At 39.4% G+C, this 14,541-nt stretch overlaps 2 protein-coding genes across 2 annotated transcripts in view; one reads left to right on the top strand and one right to left on the bottom strand.

The window, feature by feature from the left end:
* The window catches only part of CMSS1 (cms1 ribosomal small subunit homolog), a gene marked incomplete at its 5' end in the record, with an annotated part of 117,145 nt that overhangs the window by 46,859 nt on the left and 55,745 nt on the right, over positions 1-14,541 (bottom strand). The window lies entirely within an intron of this gene.
* Positions 9,205-14,541, top strand: part of FILIP1L (filamin A interacting protein 1 like) — a 496,325-nt gene continuing 490,988 nt past the window's right edge. The window contains exon 1 of the mRNA XM_082245486.1: positions 9,205-9,439. The gene's annotated coding sequence lies outside the window, so the exon portion shown is untranslated. The remainder of the gene's footprint in view (positions 9,440-14,541) is intronic.

Raw genomic sequence — 14,541 nt, forward strand, 5'->3', positions numbered from 1 at the left:
ATGGTTGTGTTGCTTGAAAGTGTGTTCAAATATTTCTTGAACAGAAACATTAGATACAGACAATGTGTTTTGAGGGAATGGACTCCCCTTCTTCAGTGCTTGAACAACAATATGTAACAGAATCAGGAAGGAATGTTCTATATAGCCTGAATTATGGCTGGATTAGGACTGAGTGTCACAGTGACCTCATAATAGTGAAGGAAGATGACTGTATCCCCTACATCCAATGGACTGCCTTCGTTTTTATCAGGTCACGCTGACAATCATCCTTAATTATGTGCTATTACCCACATACATAATGTTACTTAAATACAATGTTTTCACTTTAATGGTCCTTTAATTAGCCAGGAATTTGTTAACTAGAATGTAGGTTTAGAAAATTACCTTGGTGGTCACCTCAGGACACAATATAACAAATGCCAGATTGGTGCTGGTAACCTGAATATGCTTAGTTCAATGTATGCCAAATTACTATGATAGTAAATAATATTGCTTTAATTTTCTGTATAGCTTTTTCGAGGACTTGACCAATATAAAGTTTCCTATATAAGAGTGGAAAGAAAATCAACTAAACCAATGATTACCACGACCAGTGTTGGGGTAGTTACTCAAAAAATGTAACTAGTTACTAGTCACTTCTGTAAATTGTAATGAGATTACTTTACTAGTTACTGCATTTGAAAAGTAACTTCACTACTTATTACTTTACTCTCCTCTTTCTTAATTGACCGTGTAGAAGAAGATACATGACACTCTTTCTGCATAGAGTTTATTGTATAAACACAGGCTTTGGGAAACATGAGAACAAAACCTGAAAAAACAGAATAAAACAAAGTGCAACAAAAAGTCATAAACTTCATCCCTCTCTATTCTTAGAAATAACGATTGTTTCGCACGGCTTGGGTAACGCAGGAAAGCGCGTTCCTATAGCCTAGTAAAGTAGTGTAGTTACCTCCTATAGCCTAGTAAAGTAGTGTAGTTACCAATATTAGTATTGTAACTAGTTACGTTACTTTGTTACCAAAAAAAGTAATGTAGTTACTGTAATCAGTTACTTTGTAACTAGTTACCCCCAACACTGACCACGACTTGAAAAGAGGTAAGGAGCCACCCTATTTTTGAAACAAACAAAGGTGGGCAGGAACTCTCAAAAATTCCAGGTAGGCATGTATGGAAATTTAGCAAAGAGAACTTGCTGTTGGGACTATGCAAGACTCTCTCCAAACTCCATCTATAAATAAAACATAATTTATGAATGTACTTTAAGATGGAGATTTGGTAGAAAAGTGGCATACATAGCTACATACTAACAACATATGGGTTTGCTTTTTTTTTTAAATGTATTACATTTCCAAAAATTAAATGAAGCCTAGCGAATAAAACTATGTAGAAGATACAAGGGTAGCTTCAAGGGTAACTACTTATTACTTGGAGGTATGGCACTTAACTTCTCAATAGGCAATAAATGCCACAAAACAACAACCCTGCATATCCCCATGTTGTTGGGCTCCCGGTGTTTTTTATTTGCTTTTTTTTAACCCCCTACTTGAGAATTTTACTAGTGAAAGGTCACTTAACAGCTTAACTGGAAATCGCTGAGTAACTGTCACCAAGGCAAATAAATACTGAGGTCTTCTAAGAAGAGTCTAAAAGAGAACCCTGCTGTATCTAAAAACGGTCACTTCACCACTGAGGTCCAGCAAAGGAATGCAGCCCAACAGAGAGCAGTCTGCTGCAATCATTGGCACACAGAGATTTAATGAGTTGTGTGGAAAATAGCTGCCCTGTCAGTAGTTGATATATGTGACCATCTCAACACATCTGACAGCTCTTTTTATGGCCAGCGGCTAGACTTCATCAGAAATAGTAAGGGCCTGGTCACAAAGATCCCTGAAATGATGTACATCCTGTATAGTGGTAGTTAAAAGAAATGGTCACGTCAAACAGCATGTCTTTACAGTGGTACACATGGAACTAAAACACAGTATATGCCTTCCTTCATAAAGCAAAGTGCAGCAATCCACAAGAACACAGAACTAAATTGTTTTCTTTATTTATAAATTGCTTTTCAATCCATGTTTGGGAGGTTTCTCATTACTTGATATGGGTGTCAGCACAGAAAGCAAGGGATGTTTCCCCATTGTGGAGAAAGGCAGCTGACAGAGATACTCCACAAGTTGTTTTAGTGCTATTTGTGTCCCCATTAGAGAGATTTCTTTTTACATCCTAGCTCAGTGACCACCATTAATAAAGTATATCCTCTCCAACAGAAACAGTGTCAGAAATAAATGCAGAGAAACAGAGGTTCTAACATCTTCATGGTCTGAAAGAAAATAAAATGGCTCAAGTTCCATCTTAAAGCAAACCTTAAGCTAAAGCATACAAAATACAAAACTAGCCTTTATTGCAATATGAAAGATGATGTGGTGCTGCACTATAGAGCGATTAAGGTAAATATAAATGCAAACAAATATGTACTAATAGTCATATAACATAAATCCAAACCACTCAGTATAATAATCATAAACAACCGGTGAAGCAAGTTAGATTATATTCAAGTGACAGCAATTCAAAAGTCTTATATCCATCTATGTGCTTAAATAAACAATAGTGCTAATGGTGAATCAAACAAAAAAATGAACTAGCAACCAATAAAAATAAAAACGTCCTTTGGAATGTCTATAATATTCTATCAACTGTGTCCCTTCACCATGTGATGTGAATGGCTGCTACACAGTGAAAAAACACATCTTCAGTGTAGTGACCCATTTGTGCTCACAGGCCTCTTACCTTACTGCTGTAAGGTAACGGCATTGGGTTTGTGTGTCTTTAAATATGAGTCCTTGTATCTTCGCTCTTTTAGCTGGTTTCAGAGTCTCTAAAATTGATATATCACGTCTGCGGTCCTCCCGTGATTCCTCCTAAGATAGCTTCATGATATGTGTGGGTATAAAAAGGGTCTCCTTAACGTATTATCATTTTCAAATAGATTTATTAGTTAAAACAACTTGGGTACTAACTTTTTACAAAATACAAAAAATTGCATAATCCACGAGCACTGAGCTTGTCAAACGTCACTTCCCGTATGCCTCTGTCCTACGCGTTGCGTCACACACGCGTGACTTCATCAGAGGATTTACTGCAAGATTCACCTTCAGTCCAGAGATTTCTCTTACAGTACTTTTTTTTTCATACCACTAGATGTTCTCAATCTGATTCTCAGCATCATTCAAGCCACCCCCTCTGAGCCCAGGTTGTCCATGACTCACTCCAACAAGTGTTGTCCCATATCATTGCTGTCCCAAATCATGACGCCCCTGGGGACGCATTATCATGTGAAACGTGTAGGGCGGAGCTTGTAGCATAACGTCACGTAACGTCAAGGTCCCTGTGGCAGCGATTGATGTAAATGTTTGGCATCTTGTTTTTATCTGTGTCAAGATTTTACTGATATACTTATGTGATGGTTTACTATAAATACTGCACTATATGGCACTTTCTCGTTCCATTGCCTATGGTGTCTGATTAACTATAAACTGAATATTGCCCCTGGGGAGAAGTAGGAAGAATTCAAAGTGACCTTAGATCGATGCCTGCAGTTACCATCCACACTACCTTTATTGCTGCACAGTTCTCTGGCAGCATATATGGTGGTGAGTGCTCACTGTATGTGGGTGCAGGTCGGTGATTGGTGGCCCCTTTTTCACACAGAGTGATAATAGGCGCACTGGGGTGTCACTTATTAGTTCATAACAACATTACACAATATGGTTTTCGTCTTTTTTAATACACCTTGAGTTTCAGCTCTTAAAAGCTTGGAGTCTAGGACATATGGGTGGAGACAAGAGCATTTCTAGGACTGGCGTTGTACATGCCTGTTTGCTGCACTTAAAGAGATTGTAAAGGTTTTTTTTTTTTAAACAAACATGTCTATATTTACCTGCTCTGGGGGCACCCGAGTCAAGCTGCACCCACGCGTGTCCATTCAGACAGAGCTGACGTTCAGCCTGCACCGCTCTCTCCTGACTGGCTGACTGACTTTGATTGACAGCCGCGGGAGCCAATGGCGCCGCTGCTGTCTCTCAGCCAATCAGGAGGAAGAGTCCTGGACGACCGAGGGACTCGTGGACATCGCTGGACAGAGATGGGGCTCAGGCAAGTATTAGGGGGTGTTGGGGGGCTGCTACACACAGAAGTCGTTTTATCTTAATGCATAGAATGTATTAGGATAAAAAAAAAAAAAAACCTACCTTTACAACTCCTATAAAGACTCTAGTGTACAATCTATAGCAAATTAATTTACTTCTGCACGGTATGCAGTTTAAATAAAAAAGCCAATTTGTCTTGTCTTCCTAAGAGCAACAACATACACAGAATTTATTATTTTATGCTGCCAAGTTTTTGTGAGTCAGGCATCTCTGTGAGACAGACAGCACAGCCAGGTGCTTGGCCTCAATAGCCAAATGCAGGGTGGTTGGTTAGTTTGGACAATAACACAGGTTAAACATTACCCAGCCTTTTGATGGGAGAATGATAAGAGATGCAGAAACTGATTAGGCCATTACTCCACTCTTTCCTTGTGTATGTTTGCTCTCAGCACATATGCACTGCAGCAGAGCCTGACTGGCCCCTAGCGCTGGCAGAGCTGCTATGCATATTATTACAGGAGGCTCCTATCAAGGCAAATTTGGAATCTTTATCTATTTATGTATACAAAATGATTGGCATTCAATATATGTAATGAAAATACATGTTTATTTTTGATTTGCCTGTTCAGCTTTATGTTTTACATCATTTGGAAATAATTTTGTTCTTCAAAAAACACCTGTTGTGTTAATTTGGATTATTTGCAAGGGTTTGAGCATGTCAAGAATACACAAGGTGTTAAAAAATATTAATTCCGCACCATAGCCCAATGGAACAATAACATCAAAACCAAAAGAAGCACAATGGGGAATACCAAGAGCTTCACGTTTTACCTTTTTACCTTAAAAGGTAATAATCAAAGATAATAGGGATGTGAATAGGTGCAAAAATATTATTTTGTCCTAATAAGGTGCCTGCTATATAAATAACAATATCCAAAAAGTTATTAATACAAAGTGGCAGGTGCTTAATAAAGTGCTTGACAATAATATCAATAATATTATGTCAAATAATCAATCCACTACAATAATCCATACAAGACTAAAATCTACAAATTCATTATAGTGCAAAATCTATTAGTGCAAGTGCAGGCAGTGCAAACCAGGGGTGAAAATAAATTAATATAAATATATGACAAGTCCATTCAGTAAAAATGTGCAAAATCAGCAAGATGAGGTGCTTGTCAAATGCTTCCACATTCAGTGCTTGTGTGTCCACCACCACAACTAATGGATAGCCTCTCACCTTCCCACAGGTTCAAAATGCAGTCACAATACCGGTGGTAACGATCCTTAATAGGGATATCCTTAATATACTACTACCTCCAGCAGATTGTGTAAGCAATAAATGATCCGAATGGGGGTATTCCTTGTGGGGACATCAATGAGATACTGCTCCTTGCAAGGATATGTGGAATGGCCGCATATAGCCACAGTAACTCCCGGTAAGCATGAAAAATAAAGCAACAGGGGATCTAATGCTCTCTGATATGGTAACTTTAATATTGTAAAAAATGGTAATACACTTACAAAGCGAGCACAATCCGCAGCTTGTGCTAGCTGATCAAACAAATACACAGGGCCTCTGGAGGAGCCGTGCTGCCGTGTCGCCGCTCGTAGTCTCCGCCCCCTAAACGCGTTGCGTCATACGCTCCCGCGTCACGACTCCCTCAGTAAGGGGTCTTATGTTCCTTATCGCTGGCATGCATTTTGATGAAGCAATGAAAAGTGAAACGCATCAATCCTGCATACATATCTTCTGTGAACAATACTTGAGCTGTATTGTGTTTTTTGGATGTATTGAGTTCTGAATCTACTCTATGTTAACATTTTTAACCTTTAGATTTTACTATGTATAAGAATAAAGCTTATATGTTTTATAATTGGGTCTTTTCTGATATGTAAACATATGGCACATTTAAAGTCCCTTATCTCACTCCACACTTTTATATAAAGTGTGAGTAGCTGAGCTTCTCCCAAATTGATCTCCGAGGTATGCTATATAATAGCTAACTCAAAGCCACAAGCGATTATGAGCATTTAGAAAAGGATAATCTACACCAGTGGTCTCCAAACTGCGGCCAGGGGGCTGGATGTGGACCTTTCCTTGCCTTTATCCAGCTCTTGGGGCACCATTCCTCCCAATGATACCAACAGTGGGAATTTTTTCTTGCCAATGAACTGCCACCATTCCTCCCACTGACACCAATGACGGAGCACTATTCCTTCCACCGATACCTATGATGGAGAACCATTCCCTCCACTTACACCAATGATGGGGCACAATTCCTCCCACTGACACCAATAATGGTACACTATTACTTCCACTAAAACCAATGATGGGGGCATGGTTTATTACTGCTGATGCTGGGGCATTTTCTATTCTCAGTGGCCACAGCCTGGCCTCCCAAAAACCTAAAGGACAGTTAACTGGTCTTTTGTTTAGAAAGTTTGAAGACCCCCTGATCTACATGACTGTCCCCAATCGAACACATACTATGAATAAATGTCTACACAAATTTTATCCAGAGTTCCCAGATATAGTACACTTTTTTACATACAGTACATTTAAAATTGAACAGTATATCTTAAAGTATTTAGTAAAATAAACTGCTTAATTCCTTTTTTTATCAGCAGTATATAGCAGTTTTTTGACTTCTATCAGTGCCTGGTTAAAGCTTGTAGGAGTTTTCATTCTGCTCTGACTGTCCTATGAGACTGCAGGACTCCTGACCCTGTGTCTGAACAGTGTTGATTGGTCCTGTGCCGATCACATGCACCCTCCAAAGAAAAAAAAAACTCTCTAACAATACACATCAAACTGATCATGTGCAAAATGACTCCAAAGGCTCTGTCTTATCAGGAGATGGATTGGTAACAGTGGAAGGGGAGGATCAAAGAAGACATGATCAAACAGTCTATTTACACAATGCAGAGGATTGACACCTTAGGTTCTACAGTGAGTATAACAAATATGCTTTACATATATACAGACTAAATATACTGTTGTGGTTTTAGCAACACTTTAATATTGCATGAACTTGTTTACAGCCATATACGATACAGACTGTGGGGGATTCACAGTGCCTTAGAATGTCACTCTTGGCTGTGTTCAGTAACAAAGGACAGAAGAGTTTTATGTTTCCAATAAATAACACAGATAGGGGACTGCTAATGAATATGAAGTGGCACTGCAAACACCTCTGGCCCCAAAAAACACAATGGGTGAAGGTTTGCTAGTCTGTCTGATCACGATTTCCCCTAGACTTAGCATGTAATGTCTATAGGTACCTCACAGACATGAGTTGAGTGTCATCTCATGTCTACGGGTCCCTTCAATCTCTCTCCTGCTCACACATATTCTCTCCAGGACACCATCTGCGATTATTTTTTGTATTCATTCAGGTAAGAAGATCCATCACAAAAGGCCCACATAAAGTAATCCAACTTTAGAAAGAGAAATTATATCTGAACGCAAAGTTCGATCAATTTTTTGGATTGCACCCATTATTTAAGACCTTTGTTCCATCCAAATATATATTTAGTAAAAAAAAAAAAAAAAATAATGGTTTAACCATGCAAGCTATCATAAAATAACAGAACAAGGGGCAACTTGGTGCTCTCCAGCAACTTTGGCAATCTTGGCCTTTCCACAAAAGTAGGGAAAAGCAAAACCAACATGGCAATAGTTAGGGGGATGTGATGGTAAATTGGGGGTTAGTTCACAAGGTAAAACTCCTAGTCACACTGCTGGTTGTCATGTTATATATAAAGAGTAAAACAGCTAATAAACAGCATTTTAAACAAGAAAGCAAGAATCTGAATGGCTGCTGAACACAGCCAGGTCACTCCTTTCCTCATACCTTTAAAAATGTAAACTTAAGCTAGATTTCTGGATAGCTTTTTTTTTTTTTTTTACAAAGCTACTTACCTGAACAGAGGTTGTCCCAAAAAGTTTAAAGAAGGTATGGCATAGTTGGGTCCCTGACAACACTACCTTGACATGAGGCGGGTATGGCTTTGACAACTGGTCGAAAAATCTGTTGCACAAATGTGCTTTGAGTGCTACTTTACATCTTGGTGCATGGCGTGAGGTACTGGACAGCAGACCTGTAGGTCCTTCGTTGTTATTAGACATTGGTTGTTAAGAGGGTACTATAGTAATATCTTAGTCATACTGCTCTCTTTCAGAGGTATACAATCTGTGGCTTGGTCATTACTCCTGGGTGGTAATGGCACTAGGGGTAAGAGGAGGGGGGGGGGTTGCTTTAATTCTGTACTGTTTTATTACTGGTTGCACCAGTAATTGTGTTTTTGTGTAATGTTTGTTTTGGTATTTTGATACCTTGTTTTGTATTTTTGATGGCAAAACCAATAAAAGCAATTTTTAAAAAAAAAAGAAATGTAGACTAAGGCTAAGCAAAACAGAAAAATATATCTTTGCCAGCTCTTCTATTTCACCTCATCAAGGTGCTTTGCTCTAGAAAACCTAGAAATTTAGTCTATAACATATGTCTTACAAAACCGCGTTACTAGATTTTGTATTAAACAAATATTGCAGAGTTGATTTATGTTAATGCGTAAAAATTAGAACATTTTCTAATTTTTTTTTTCTCAATTAAATTTTAAGGAAAATGTTAAATCCAAATAGACGTTGGCTTCCTGGGCTCACCAGAGCTAGTCTTGGCAGGAGTAGGAGATAAAGGAAATTAACACATTTTCGCTAAGTCACACTTGCCGTGAATCATTCCACACTCAAATTTTGCTGAATTTCAATACAAGAACATGTGATGGAGTGTCAGGGCCTAAATATAGATGTGATGTTACCAGTTCTCATTCTTTTCATCCCAGAGAGAACAATGCAGGTCTGAAGTAAAATGTTTGTTGTTTAGAAACAGATGGCTAACTGTATTTTATCCCATTACAGTACAGATCTGCCTGGCTGGATGTCTCTGTGGATACAGCCAAGCACCAAGGTCAGCTTTTTGACAGGGCCATCTGCCTACAGTGTGAACTATAAGAGGGTGGGATATATTTAGAGCCTGGGCCAATGAAGAGCTGAGGACCCTAGTGACTTTCCAACGCAGCTCTCTCTAGACTGTGGCTGCCACACTTTGGTGCTGAGTACAAGGCTAATAACACTGGGCTACTGGGGAGGAAAGAGTTAAGTGCAATCTGTACTGTACTGTTCTCCAGCGCTGGTCAGAGATCTCATCCACTGGCTGTTTACCTGTATACATGGATTTCTCCATCTGGTCACCTGACATTCAACTAAATAGAATCTGCAGATAGGGGTAAGTCTGTCAAAAGAATTTTATTGCATCATTTTAAAATTGGTATCTATTATAATCCAAAGGTATAGCTATGATTTGCAGTAGCGGGAAGCATTCTGATTAATATGCAAGGCATTCTAGGACTTGTAGTTCCCCAATAATTGCACAGGACATTTAGTGGTTGTGCACTCCTGTTCAATGCGGTCATTTTTTTTCTATGTGATAAGTAGGTTGGAGTCATTTGTTGTTGTCAGCTGTTAATCCGTTGTACTTAATCTCCTTTGTTCGATGATTACTGAGGTGTGCAAAGTGCTGCATTCACTTTGAGCTGCTGATATGTATTTTCAAAAAATTTGTGATATGGTTATTATAAGATGATAAATATTGCAAAAAATATTTGTTAAAATGTCACAGAGTGGAAAACTGCATGGGAAAGACATTAGGAGGAAACCTGGCACTGGAAGTCTATATGTGCTGCAGAGGCTGATCAGTATCAGAAAAGCAGCTTTGCTGGACGGGAGCGTGAAACGTGAGATTATCTGCACAGTTGAAGGATACATTGATTGTCTATGTCCATATGCAGGTAACAAAATACAGCAAGAAGAGAGACATATGTTCTCCACTGACCTTAATGCAGGGGGTTAGAAAATGCATGATCCACTGTACTTCACTGTAATCCATTCATTGAATGAGGAAGGACACAAAACAATGCAGCCTCACTGCAGAGACTTGTATATGCTGGCTTACTGCAAAGAGTAATAATTATGTGCAAAGTGCAGTAACCCAAGACAACCAATCCGAAGTCATCTCTTGGCTGATATTGCTGTAATAACTGAAATTTATTTGGTTGCAATTTATTACTGTGCTTTAAACATTACTTTTGCTTTTGTATGGTTTTTAAGGTGACTCTGCTAAAGCAAAAAAAGTGGTATTTCCCATGTGGCTGTGTCCATTACAACTTATTTTAAGTGTCCGATAACTAATGTGCCATCAGGATGGCTGGAAATAGGCATAAAAAATACAATTCTTACCTTCCCAGCGCATGTTGCACTTTGATGCAGGTGAAACCAGTATGCGCCTCTTTCCTGCAGCACATGGATGTGATGTGCTTTTGGAACCTTATCTCAGGAAAACTAGATATATCTGTTTTTTCCCAGTAACCAATCAGATTTCAGCTGGTAGAGTAGTGGTCAACAACTTCTTTTTCTGTTTTTATTTATGAGGTTTGCTTCTTTATCGTGAAATTGTATGTTTTGATGTATATAATTAAACATTTTTTAAGGAGTTGCTATACCAAAGCCCTTTAAGGGTAACTCCACTTTCATTTAAAAAAAAATATATAGCAAAAAAAAAAAAATGATACACATATACCATATCTCACAAAAGTGAGTACACCCCTGACATTTTTATATATATTTTATGATATCTTTTCATGTGACAACACTGAAGAAATGACACTTTGCTACAATGTAAAGTAGTGAGTGTACAGCTTGTATAACAGTGTAAATTTGCTGTCTCCTCAAAATAACTCAGCACACAGCCATTAATGTCTAAACCACTGGCAACAAAAGTGAGTACACCCCTTAGTGAAAATGTCCAAATTGGGCCCAAAGTGTCAATATTTTGTGTGGCCACCATTATTTTCCAGCACTGCCTTAACCCTCTTGGGCATGGAGTTCACCAGAGCTTCACAGGTTGCCACTGGAGTCCTCTTCCACTCCTCCATGACAACATCACAGAGCTGGTGGATGTTAGAGACTGGACTGTGAGCTCTTCCACCCTCCAAGTGAAGATGCGCCACAGATGCTCAATAGGGTTTAGGTCTGGAGACGTGCTTGGCCAGTCCATCACCTTTATGTCACAGTACATGTTGGCATTCATGGTTCCCTCAACAAACTGCAGCTCCCCAGTGCCAGCAGCACTCATGCAGCCCCAGACCATGACACTCCAACCACCATGCTTGACTGTAGGCAAGACACAGTTGCCTTTGTACTCCTCACCTGGTTGCCGCCACACACACTTGGCACCATCTGAACCAAATAAGTTTATCTTGGTCTCATTAAACCATAGGGCATATGTCCTGTAATCCATGTCCTTAGTCTGCTTGTCTTCAGCCAACTGTTGCAGGCTTTTTTGTGTATCATCTTTAGAAGAGGCTTCCTTCTGGGATGACAGCCATGCAGACCAATTTGATGCAGTGTTCAGCGTATGGTCTGAACACTGACAGGTTGACCCCCCACCCCTTCAACCTCTGCAGCACTGCTGGCAGCACTCATACGTCTATTTCCCAAAGACAACATCAGGATATGATGCTGATCATGTGCACTCAACCTCTTTGGTCGACCATGGCGAGGCCTGTTCTGAGTGGAACCTCTTGGCCACCGTGCTGCAGCTCAGTTTTAGGTTCTTGACAATCTTCTTATAGCCTAGGCCATCTTTATGTAGAGCAACAATCCTTTTTTTTTTTCAGATCCTCAGAGAGTTCTTTGTCATGAGGTGCCATGTTGATCTTACAATCACCAGTATGAGAGAGAGTGATAACACCAAATTTAACACACCTGCTCCCCATTCACACCTGAGACACCTGAGACCCTGTAACACTAACAAGTCCCATGACATAGGGGAGGGAAAATGGCTAATTGGGCCCAATTTGGACATGTTCACTTAGGGCTGTACTCACTTTTGTTGCCAGCGGTTTAGACATTAATGGCTGTGTGTTGATTAATTTTGAGGGGGCCACAAATTTACACTGTTATACAAGCTGTATACTCACTACTTTACATTGTAGCAAAGTGTCATTTCTTCAGTATTGTCACATGAAAAGATATAATAAAAAAAGTACAAAAATCTGAGGGGTGTACTCCCTTTTGTGAGAAACTGTACTGCACCAGCCATATTGTAATTTAATGTTATTAAAAAGTACCTTTTCCCCCCATTTGCAACTGCTGAAATTTTCTGTAAAATATATGACCACCTGGACACGTTCTGTACACTGTGGTGTACAGAATGGCTCCAAAAATGTAATTTCCTGCTTGTGTAATTGGCTCATTGAAGTTCCCAGAAGTCTGCACTAAGAAGTCAGATTTTAGGCAACTGCTGCAATAGGAACTTTAATTTTAGTGATCGATTCCTAGGGGTTAAAGCTGATGTCCAAGTTTACTTTAAAATAGTTTGTTTGGCCCAAAAAAAATATTTCCTTCACTAACATGTGTGCTCACTGGGAGCGCTGTATAAACTGTATGTAGCTTTAGCTAGATACAGTATACAGCACTGTGTTAAAGCTGTGAGAGGAGACCTTCCTGTCTCACACCCGGAAAAAAAAGCATTGGGCTGTGCAGCACTCAGCCATTGTGTTCTATCATCAAATACAAAGCCTCCTCTGATTAGCAGAGTCGGAGATTGTGATGTCATCAGCCCACCCCCTGATTCAGCCAGAGAAAGCTAAGTATTATTGATAGAATACAAAGCTACCTATGAATGGCAAATATTTTGCTCTGGCTGTGAGACAGGAAGGTCTTGTCCCACACTATGCACATATTGGTGAAGAAAATAGTTTGTGCGGACCAGATTGGCCAAAACAAACTATTGAAGTGAAAGTAAACCTGGACTTTAGCTTTAAATACTTTCTAAAAGGATGCTGACCCTGCAGCTTTTCTCATCAGAACAGAAAGAGTGCACCAGGTGATTATAATGAGCTAGTCAGTTCCATTTGAAATCAGTATCCAAAGGACATCATGGAACAAACCATTCTTTCTTTAGAGCAGAAAAAGGTAGAACTTTGCAACAAAGTTTGTTAAAATCCCTGCGATATATATTGATATCCAGAGGGAATTTTTTTTTTAAGTGAAGTTACTCTTTAAAATTAACCTAACATAAGTAAACCAAAAAGAGTGCTAAATGATAGTCTCAACAGTCCAAAAGTCCTTTATTAATATCACAAATATGACAGGAACACAAAAGAAAGCCAGCAGATTTCAGGGACCAAAAATCCCTGTTAGGCCTCTTACACACTTCATTTAAGTCTGCCTGAATGGCAGATGGCTGTTCTGTGTCAGCTCCACTTATGCAGAGCGGACACAGACACAACCCCCTCTCTATCGGTGGTAGGATGTAAATGAACCACCTGTGCGTTTACGCCCGACTGGCATCCGATCCACCAGATGGATGTTTTTGCAGACAGGATTGGATCAGATGTTGGCAGGTGTAAATGGACACATGTACGTTTACAACAGCCACTCCATAGAGGAGACTGGGGGGTCCGATCGGGTCCGCCTGAAAAGCTGACAGGCAGACCCAATTGGTCTACTAGTGTAAAAGGGCCTAGCTGGGACTACAAAGGATACAGGAAATATATTGCTCTTGTATTGAATATTTTTTCTTACTGCTCTTTTTATTTAGCCCTGATGAAGTGAGATTTATGGCCCCTAAAACGCACTGGATGCCCTTTGTGTTCCTGTCATATCTGTACTACTATTAAAGGACTTTTGACTGGTAAAACTATTTTTTGGTTCGATTTCTGCTTATTTATGCATGGGTTTCTTAATTCAGATGACCCCTTGGGGTTCTCCTGCTTTTATGAAGAGCAGCTGAATTAAAGTCATTAGGCTCAACCAATGATTTCTTTTGATGAGCGAAGATCTGAGTCCAGCTCCTCACCTCCATCCCTGTTTGGACTAAAAGTGAACCTGTGTCCTTTCACACAAGACTGTTTTGCTGGGTGAAACTGCCCCTAAGACATATCCATTTTACCAGAACCTGGTAACCAACCTAAAGCACACAGTAAAATGTAAGTTATACCCCAATAAAGTCACTAATTTATTTTTGCTAGACTAAATATGTTTATTAACATCCCTATTTAAACCTAAGGGAAGAGACTGAAGGGGGGTGGGTGAAAGGTCAAAGGTTAAAGAACTAGGAATGACTTGGGAATTTTAATACAGAACACTGTTTATTTAGGAAGTGGCAGACAATAGATGCTCTGATTACTCACTACCAAACACCCACTGGATTATTTTCCATCCTTAATTGTAGAATTTTGGCAACATCTAAATCTCTCATTCTTCAATAGGAAATCTGAATCGCAGTAACATTAACCATTTGCCACATCATGATTTTATCAGTTA

The sequence above is a fragment of the Pelophylax lessonae genome (assembly GCF_965119305.1).
Source record: "Pelophylax lessonae genome assembly, chromosome: 2".
In the NCBI taxonomy this organism is placed as follows: domain Eukaryota; kingdom Metazoa; phylum Chordata; class Amphibia; order Anura; family Ranidae; genus Pelophylax; species Pelophylax lessonae.